Below are 11,193 nucleotides of genomic sequence, written 5' to 3' on the forward strand. Positions count from 1 at the left end.
CACTGTTAGATTAGGAAAATTAAATCTAATTACCACAGTGATTGCACCCCGGGTCAGTAGCATCCCAAACCAGCTGTCAGTGTATGCTGTAAGTCGTGGGGAGATTTCATGGCATGGTGCACTAAAAAAATCCAGGCTGCTTTGGCCTCTGAGTGGTTAAACAGGTTGGAGGTTGGTCTCCTTCCCAACTGAGCTCTTACTAGAAAATCTTTTGTTTCTCCAATAGAAGTTCAGGCATTTAAATAAAGCCAAAATCAAAGTATTTCCTCTAGGCAGTCACTGCTTCAAAGATGTGTGCATGGAATGGTTTTAGCACAGATGTTCCACACATGGAAGATGGAAAGACTTTGAATTTCTTTCTTGAAAAGATCTTCCTTTAATGAAGAATTGCCACCAACTTACAAAAAGAGGCTGAACATTTTGTCTTCATACAGCTATTCAGACTCTTGTGGAGGAAGGATAGGCGAGAAGAAAGCCGCTTCCGTTCCTCAGATTATGAATTCTTACACATTTAATTGGAAATACTAGCTCCTTATGTTTGTATAGTCCTTTACTGCTTACAGAGTACTTTCACAGACTATTTTATTGAAATCTTCTTTCAGCAAGTGGTCCGATTTTTCCCCATTAGGACAAAAGAAGCAGGTTAACATGTCCAAGGCAATAAAAACTGGTAAGCAGAAGAGTCAGAAATATTACTGGTAAAACTGTGGCTATATGTGTGTGTGTGTGTGTGTGTGTGTGTGTATGTGTGTATATGTATATATATATGCCAATAAAAATAAGCCACATTTTAAGACTGCCTTTTGCAGAAATATATGCAGAATAACTGATTTTTATGGTAAAAGTGGGATAATAGTGAATTTGATGTTCCCCCTGTTGAACAAGTTTGTATCTCACAAAGGAACTGTCTATTGGTTGCAATATACTATTCTTCCAACCCCTCTAAGCTACATATCAAAGGTGGTTAAAACAACTACTTTTTATTAAGAATGGATAAACAATCAATTTGCTTTGGAACAATTCAAGTGGCAACATTAAATTACATAAAGGATAGCACTTTTTAATACTAAAAAAGATTTTTGGGTGATTTTTGAGGATTTCTAGCAATATTTACTACAATCATTATTACTTTTCAATTACAGAAGTGATATAAATATCCAGAATTATTTCATTCTCATTTCAGAGGTTAAAAAACCGAGAGTTACTAAGGTTAAATGATGATCCAGTGTCATATAAGTACTGTTTCCAGTTCATCCTCTGGCACACCAAAACATGGTGCCAAGTAACAGAAGTTAATTAGAGGTAAACAGATGAGAGGGTCTTTGCCATCATCGTGTAGGGTCTTCTCACGAAACTCAAGAGTGGAAATTCTGCAGGGCTTCTGGAAAGACTTGGAAGCAGACACTGGGAAGCCACAGTACTCCACCGGTGGTACTACTTTCCTGTCCTCACTGTGCTCCTGCTTCTGTTTTGTCTCCCTTCACACTGGCTTCCTCTGTCATTCAGTCAGACCTTCAGAGCAGTACCACTGACAGTTCCAGAGCTTACTTGTTGGAGAGAGTAGTTTCTCCTTCTGCTCCATTTCTAATTTCTTGCAAAGCAGCTCTGATTGGTTGGGTGTTCTCCTGGACCAGTCGACTACCCGCCCCCCCGCCCTCTGTGCCCCAGGACCCCAATGAGGGGCAGCAGCTAGGGAATGCCCTTGTGAACTGGGAATACATTCCAAAAAGTGTCCCATTCCATACATTCTCTTGTTTTGTTTAGTAATTTGGTACAGCTGAAGTATCTCATCAGTTTTTAGACTACTTCATTATTTTATATGCTTCAGTCAAAATTACTTGTACTTCTCGCCTTTTACAGCTTGCAAAGTTTCAGTTTTTAAAAAATACTCCTTCATAGACCATTACTAGGGATATTAATTTTGATGAGGGATTTTTCAACTTCTAAATCTCTCTTCAGATGATTAAGAGGCCATATTATCCTTATAATGGGGATGAATATAAATAAATAATTACAAGTTCTCTGACTTTTCAATAATATGCATCTCTATGCAATGATTATCTGATAAAAACATTTTCATGATCATCAACAATTATTCTTGATTAGAAGAAAAAAGTTCACTTTTAAAACCATGTGCCTAATTAAGAATCTTGGCATGGGTAGTTTTGCTTCATCCAAATCTTCTGTCTAAAATTTACCTTAAATGTGTTGCTACCAGAAAAATTACACACGTTACAATGCTTATTACTTAATCATCACGGTGTGCACATGTGAAGAGATTTCACTGAGGAATGAGTGTATATTTCCCACCTCTGCCCTATGTGTGTATGCACGTGTGCTCACATGCATACACACACATGCATGCACACACCAGTGTTTAAGGGGGAAAAAGGTTTAACCACTCTGGGTATTATTGAACTGAAACAAAGGAGACAGGAAACCTCGGTGGAATTCCTCTTTTGTGAGAGCCATAGACATCTCAATACAAGCTAAAATAAATTCACACAAACTTGTGTGCTTATCCAGGTTTTCTAATCCTGGGAGAGTTTCCAATACTGTATTTAAAATGGGTTGGATCCCAGGATGCATTAAGACATTTCCCTTTTGATCATTATATTTGACTCATCACTATAGGTAGATTACAATAGCCAGGAGATTTCCAAATGAGATAAATGTGCAGCAGCAAAATGTTATTCTCATACACAGGACATTTTAGTACTCTGGGCACTTCCAGGTTGGTAGAGTGGAATTCAATTTTTGCCAAATTCTTTTCTATTTTATTCATTGCTTAGTGGTAGAATCTAAACTTGTCTGATCAGATATCTACATTCAAGTTTGGTAGACTGTACTGTGTTACAGTCTGTACTGTGTTAGTAGGAGCATGTCCTGCTTTAGAAGAAACAGCCCATTAGGAGGATATGCAAGGTGTCAGCATATTCGCTTAAATAACTGGTATAGATGAGAATAAACAGAAAATCCTACACTTGGATCCAGAGGGAAAAATAATTCCTTTCTCCCACTAATCCCTCTCCCAATTATAGAAGCACTTGATGGGAATAATGGCAGGCTGGTGTGGGAAAGACAGTATAATAACACATGTTTAGAAATATTTTGGGAATATATACATAGTGAGAGTACTAAAATTTCACAGATTTTGTCAAAAGAAGGCAAAACAAAGACAAGAAGATTATCCTTTGTGTAGGCATAAGTGTTCTCTTTAGAATAGACCAGACCTCACCTTAGAACCTACTGTTCGTCTTTAGGTACCACACTTAAATACCTTTTTCTTTTTTGCCCCTTCTCTGTATTTTCACTGTACTTTCTAAAATACCTGTAGTACTTTAGCTAGACCTCATTGTTTACGTATTCTTGTTCGTCTACCAGACTATATCCACTGAATTACTGAAGGTAGAGTGTTTGCCTGTTTTGGTTATCATTTTAGCTCCTGGTGCTTGAAAAAATTGCTTGGTGCTTACATGTATAAATAAGTAGAAATCTAGATAAACTAGAATTGATATAGTAGACAGAATGTGGAGATGATTCATAGACTTACAATCATGTTTATGAGCTAAAGGTGACAAGACTGGAAAAGAGAAGGTTCAAGTTGGCCATGAGCACTTTCAAATACTTGATGAACTGTCATATGGAAGAAAATTAGACTGGCTTTTAATGTGACAGAAGCTTCAGTTAGTATCTATTGGAGAAGCCACTGGAAGGTACTGCATTTTGTTAATTCTGAGATACCCGTATTTTCCCATTTTAACATCTCTGAAATTATGATGCCTCTTAAAATTGATGTGATAATGAAGGATCATGTCATGGTATAATTGACAGTGTCTCTTCTTTCTTAATGACATAAAATAATTGTGCAACTTACTACCATTGGCATCTTTGATCTGATCACATGCAGACGGTAGATTTCAGCTCAGCATATGGAAGAATTTTCAAACTCTTAGTTCTGTTCAAGATGAAAGGTACTGGCAGCTTCAGCATAGCAATGAGTCCCATTCCTGAAGGCATTCAATCACAGACTGGACAAACACTTGTTATAAATGAACTTAACCAACTTCCTGATTGAATGATCTTTTACATCTTTGTCAAACTTGAGATTCTTGAATTCTCAGCCTCTTATTTTTGTAGATGAGAAAACAAGGATAATACAGGTTAAGTGCTTTGTCCAAAGTCACACATCTCATTTGAGACCAAGACTGGTCTGTCCATGCTTCCCATTTTATACACCCGAAACTAACACAACGTTGTTAATCAACTATACTCCAATATGAAGCTACTTTCATTTACTGTTTATCCTTGTTTTCTCTTCAAGCTTGCAGTATAGAAAATGGGTACATGCAATATTTTGATAAGAGCAATAGCTAACACTTTCTGCCTGTATACAATGTGTCATTTACTTGTTCTTTACATGTGTTATCACATTTAATCCATGTGATGGCTCATGGGCTAAGTATTACTCTTGTTTGCAGGTGGGGAAGCTAAAGAATGGGAGGTAAAGTAATTTGTTCAAAGTCACACAGTTAGTATGAGTCAGAGCTAAGATTCAAACACAAACTTTGAAGTGATTTCCTGTACTCTAAATCACTATATAAGGGCACAGAATTTACTGCAGAATCTATATGGAGTGGTGTGAAAATCAAAATCTGCCATAGTATGAAATTTCTGATTTTAAGATAAACGTGCTTTGGGTGTTCCATTACTATCTTTTTTTATTATTTGCCTCAAGATACCTGGATAACTGTTTCAGGTCTCCACTGCATTTATGTTCAAACAAAACCTTAAGTGCTTTTGTTAAATTTTAGGACCAGCAGAAACCTTATCGATAAACTGATAAAGTAAATTTACTTCTCAAATCAAGAAAATTCAGTTTTATTCTCTGCTGTGTATGTACCTAACCCATGCCTACTCCTGCTCTTTTCCTACCTAGAGGTACCCCCAAGTTGAGAAAAATCAGTATTTAACTTATTTCCTGACCTTTGTTTTTTATTCATTGTGGGCCCTTGGCCATCTGTAAAGATGCATTGATTCTTACTGTTTTTCTTCCTGAGGAGAGCTATCTTTGTGCACTTCTGAACCCTCAGGCGGCAGTCTTTATTCCTCAGAAAGGAATCCTTCATAGTGGATGCAGGCAGAATTCTTGTTCACAGCTGAGGTCCTCTCTTTGCTCCTGGGAAACTATACTTATTATCTCTCTTAGAAGGAAAAAGAAAACTGGAAAAAAAGCTGCTGGGTGTCAATTGATAAGAAGAATTTTAAAAGAACCTTAGTTAAGTCCGTTTTGGGGGGTACTTTTCCAGACATCATAATATTAAAAATATCAAAAAATATTTTCATATGCAGGTAGTTTACTGAAAAAATGTGTAGTCTTGACCAATCCCTTGTCTCTTGGCCTTGGTTTATTTATCTGTAAAATGAAGGTGTTGAAATAGTTTTTTACTCCAGTCATTATTCTGTCTTTTCTTTACATGTTGCTATTCTGTGTATGGCCACTAGGGGGACAAAGGAAAGGCCTTTCTATTGAAACTTGCTTCCCATTACTAATTTGGAATAATGTCGTGAAGAACAACCACAGGGAAAGCCGGTTTTTCTTAATGAGACAGTGAATATTTTAAAATGCCTTTTTATTAATTTGTATTAAACTGGGATACGAACTAGTACTTCTTTGTAATATTTGAGAATTGGAGGAAAATGATTATTACTATTTCTATGACCACTAAAGTCTTTATCATTATAATCACGTATCTCCGTGAACATTACCGTGTTCAAAAAGGCCGTGAGCCTTTTTGAGAAGTATCACAAGCCACAATATTTTAAGAATGCAGATAAAGGCATTTAAAGGATATTTTGAAACCTTTTAGTCGTTATCAAAGTTGGTAATAATTAGTTAACATTTTCAGAAACTAAAGCAACACAAATAAGGAATTTCTAATTGCAAATTTGAAAGGGAGCTGAATGTTTTGTAACTGAAAAAGGTCCATGTATACACAATAATCTTTAAAAGCAATTTTAGTAGCTAAGATTTATTGAACACTTACTATATGCCAGGCGATGTGTCAAAAGCTTTTGTTCGTATTCTTTTGATTCTCTCAACAACTCTGTGAAGTAGTTACTTTATCAGGTCCATGAGTAAATGAAGGTTTAGAGGGATTCATTGATATGCCTGCCACACTGCTGGCCTGTAGCAGAGTGGAGCTTTGAATCCAGGCACTCAGACATCGGAGTGGCAGATACTCATCCACAGCTATATTGGTAACAGCCTGTGCTATATTGCTCTTCCGGATTATAAAATGCTTCACATTCATTGCTGCTCTGTGTGTTTACTACAGTTCTCTTCAGTAGAGGGTGCGGATATTATTAGCCTTTGTGTTTTCAGGCAGGGCAGGAAGACTCAGAAAGGTTCAGAGTCCTGAACAGGAATCTACAGTTTGACTTCGACAGAATGCATTAGAAACAAGAGTATTTTATCTTCAACTATTGGAACCAGAATCTGGGGATGGGATGAAATTGTCTACTTTCTGAGCTTTTGGTTTTGAAAAGCGTATGCTTATAATCTAGTTGTCTCTAACTCAAAAACGAGACCCTAAAGTTCTCAGAAGCTTGAAATTTCCCATTTTTGAACATCAGTAGTCAGTCACTCCATTTATCAAATGCCTATTAGGTGCCAGGAATTACAGTCAGTGCTTTATGAGTTGCCTTTTTTGATTCCTTATGACAACCTTCTAAGCTCAGTATTCACCTCATTTTACAGATGGGGAACAGAAACCTAGAGAGATTAAATAACTTATTCTAGGTAACACAGCCAGCAAACGGTTGGATCTGAACCCAAATCCTGAGTATGACTTGAACTCAGTATACTTAATGAGGTTCAATGTATCACATTTGTTTGAAATAGTTATGGTGACAGTTTCTATTCTTGGGTATAAATGTGCCCCACGTTGCAACTGGTGAGGCAGGAAGACTGTGGCTTTATGTGGATGTGAATAAGTACATGCAATAGAAGAGGAGGGTAAGGTTTCTGCTGGTCTTCTTTATTTTGCAAAATCTGATCATTTTTTTTGTGACGCATAAGGCAGAGCCATCCTGTCTTAAGACATATTGGGGCCCCTGTCCTGGAGTGACTAGCTCTGAGCAGTGAATCAGAGGAGTTGGAACGCAAGCACTTTCTACTGATATGATAATATCCAGTTTGTCTCTTAATGTTCCCACTACCCCCAGTACTGGCTGGTGGAATCTTCCTGTCTTTTGCCTGATCCTCACAGCTCAGTCCTTTATTTTTCAAGATTCATTTCACATTTTGTTCATTTGAATATGATGCTTGTTTGAAGTGGAAGGAGAAAGAAGCACAAAGCCTGCCTATCCTTAGTCCCCTCAGCCCCTTGGAGATGCTGCTAGAAAAGGGGGCAGATCTTATAAAATTATATAGCAGTTCAAGATTAAATTGATTATCTTTCCTCAGAGGGTTTCATTTTAAATAAGTGATGACACACATAAAATTAGACCAAGAAATAGTACAATGTTATATGCTCTTGTATTTTTTTTTTCTTGTTGACATTTTTCATCTGTGACAGTTCATCCATGAGGGTTTTGGATAAGTGCATACAAGTTATATTATGTACTTAAAGATAGTAATTTCATTTGTTATTTTTATTTGTGCATTTATTTGCAAATGTTTGCAAGCCTTCATCTAAGTTTTCATTGAAACTTTCTTGAAACAACATTTTTGCACTGCAAACTGGTAGATTCTTGAAGTGTGACTTGTTTCATGCATATGTGTAGTCAGACTTCAACCCCATCGTATGTCACTTCTCTGCTCCTGCACTAAGGACTTTCCCATAAAATGAGGCAATACATAAGGGGAACTTGAATTACCTGCATAAGTATCGCAAGATAGCATTTAACATTCTAGTTTGACTCCTTCATTTCATACTACCTCTTCCTCCCTTTTTCCACCCTCTGCTTGGAGCATCTAGGCTATCCAAAAAGAAAATGATTATGTGATTATGATGCCAGAGAAAAGTAGTTATGGTGTGTCTTACTAAATCATTTTGGGGCACATATCTTATTCTGATAACATTCAAATGGCCCGTGATTACAAACACACAAAGTTCTTGAAGATTGATTAAACATTAAAAATACAGCATCCTTTTGCATTTCTAAATGAAAATCATTAGACCAGGCTATTAAAAATGGCAAGAGAGTACATAGCTTATCGGATGAAACATTTAAATTCAGATTTTTCTGGTGCAAGTTTTTATGGTGGAAACCATGCGAGAAATATTACTTAGTTCACACCTCCTTTGAATCCTTCTGCATGTTGCTCCCTCTGCAGCATTTTACTAAAAAGTTACAGTGACTTCGGTGAGATTTTGTGGTAAGCTGAACTGCTCACAGCTTGATCCTTCCCTGACTTTGTAGTGAAAACCACTGTTGTTGAGTGGAACACAGGTTGCTAGTTGCTCTGTTGGATCTGGCATTCGACCCAAATGCCGCATGTTTATTCCTTACTGACTAGTGGCTCCATTTGATTGCCCTTCTGATGCATGCCTCTGAATATACACTGGGGTTGGAAAATATTTTGGGGTGCAAGATCTAAACAGAGCTTAGTGATCTGGATCTTCCCATAGAGCAAATTTCCTGGTTTGTGGTTCACCCTCTCAGGGTTGAGACTGATGCAAAGATGTTGATGGGTTTTAGAGGCTGGCCTCTTGGGACATGGCAGCTTGCCATGATGCCATCAGTTTAGACTAATGATTGCACAGAATTCTCATGAAGCAGATGGCTACTAACCACAATATTAATATTATTTTGCTTTGTACATTTAGGGAAAAGATCATTTCACAGTTGCAAAGGAAAACCTCGTTTGGATTTTATAAAGAATGATCTGCAACAGAAATAACATGCTGTCAGGACCTGTTTTATATGCTTTCATTATCAGTGACAAATTGTGATATTAATTCTATAGCAAATTTGTGCTTGGGATTTTAGCATTTCTCTCAGCCATTTCCTTTCTCTGCATAGCTAGCTGTAGAATAAAATGCTCTGAATTTTACCTTGGAGGGATCAACAGCTGGATTTAAATGTTACCTCTGTAATTTGCTTAGAGATACCATTGTTTATAAATGTGAAGAGTGGATGTTCTTTGACAGGATTCGGAATGAATAGAGGTTTGAGGTAATTGCTTAGATAATCCAGGTAGCAGAGACACTTCTGCCCAGATTCCCAATAACATAGCTGAAACAAAAGAAATTTACTTCTGTTTGAATTAGTCAGGTAATTACTTATGCACTCTGCTTTGTTTTGCTGATGACATTCTGGTTTGAGTGTATTGGGAGAGATGGTGGTGACAGTTAAGCTCATGTGATGGAATGGTTGTCCTGTGATCTGTGTAATTCAGCCATGGGGTGCCAATCATTATTTTATTTTGATTAGTGTTCTGGACCTTCTATAATGCTATTTTCAGGATAACTTACTAACAAAAGTAACTCAGGAATGCCTAATATTAGGACATTAGGGAATTTAGCATGGCTTTGCCTCAAGCACAAGAATTTTAAAATTTGGAACACGAGAGTGAAATGGAGTACTTGGCAGTGGTATGCAAGTTTTCTGTTCATCTCTCAAACCATCTTGAAGCCCAGCATAGGCAAACACGATTCACTGTGTGCAGTTTTTTTGAATAGAGCAGATGTTTGGAAATGGTTTTTGACCTGCTTGGTGTTTTGACTTTCTTATTTTTGTGAAGTCTTTAAAACATAATATAAAAAAGAAAGGGAAAAGAACTAACTGCTTTTTGGATCTAGTAAACTAATGAGAGAGAACATAAAATCATAAAATGATAGGCAATGGCTAATGAATAAGAGAAGAAGAAAATCACGTCTTTTCATGGAAAGGGTTGGAAAGAAGACTTAGTAAGGGATGATACTCATATTCCACGTACAAGGTCTGTTTTGAACTCTTGGTAGTTTAGTTCCAAATCCAAAACAAGAAAAGAAAAGGCTTACTCAGTATCCAAGTGACTGTTTCCTAACAAACTATCCTTAATTATATTCGACATGTAGTTTTTGACCACTTAGCAGTTTTACAGCAATAAATTAGGATAGGAGGTGACATGATTAGATGGAAGTTTAATGACAGTAGGCCTGACAGCTAACCTTGAGTGGCAAGAGAACAACCACCACAGAGCAGGCATTGAGGGGAATACAACAGAAATACAGCGATGAATCCTCACAAAGATGACTCTACAGTTCAAGAAAAGTTAAATTGTAGTCACTTTCCCTTAGAAAGTTAGTAATGATTTCTTTAAGAAGATGATGAATGACAGTGCAGTTAGGCAAATGAGTAGGTGTGCATCAATAATTTGGAAAAATCATTTATGTGGAATAGTGGATTCCCAGTGATGCAGTTCATTAGGTGTCTTTGCATTTGAGTTGGGTCATGTCAAATCAAACAAACGTTCTATCCCTCCCGGGGTAGTATGATTCAAGAAATACTGGTGTGTGTCAAATATCTGAAATTACTCACTTGGAGATCATTCCTTTGGGCCTTGAAGGCATTTTATTTTCACAAACCTCCTGTTAAAGTTAAAATACCTATAGGTCATAAACTGTACTCTGGTAATCTATGGATATTACATTATTAGATACCGTGAGAATTTTATGTAGGATAAGCACTTATTCATTTCTTGAGCTCAAACTATCTCCATACTCTGGATACTGAGGAAAAGACTTGGAAAGCAAACAGCATATTTCAATTCTGTAAAACAGTTACCCAACTTTCATTTTCACCTCCCCAGGGAATAGGAATCTTCTAAGCTTGATGCACTGGAAAATTCCATCCATGGTGCTAGCTGTAGCTGATAAATTGTTGGTTCACTCTTTTTGACTATATGACAAGCTTGCCGAGTAAATGATACTACAATTGCAAAATAAACTTTGCAATTAAATGGCATGTAGTTATATGCAAGGATAACTCAAAGATGATTGGCAATGTTATATAAGTTAGTAAGGGAAATAATAAATGTATGCAATTCCAATGAGTACATAACTATATGGGCAACCACGCTTCTGGTTATTAGTAACAGGAGAGAAGAGATGGAGACTGCAGAAGGGGTGAAGGAGAAGCTGTGACTGGAACAAATGTGGAAATAAAGCAAACTGTTGGCCAGGTGGCCCACCTTGTTTGGGG

This window comes from Balaenoptera physalus, assembly GCF_965194825.1.
Source record: "Balaenoptera physalus genome assembly, chromosome: 3".
NCBI classification, from domain to species: Eukaryota; Metazoa; Chordata; class Mammalia; order Artiodactyla; family Balaenopteridae; genus Balaenoptera; species Balaenoptera physalus.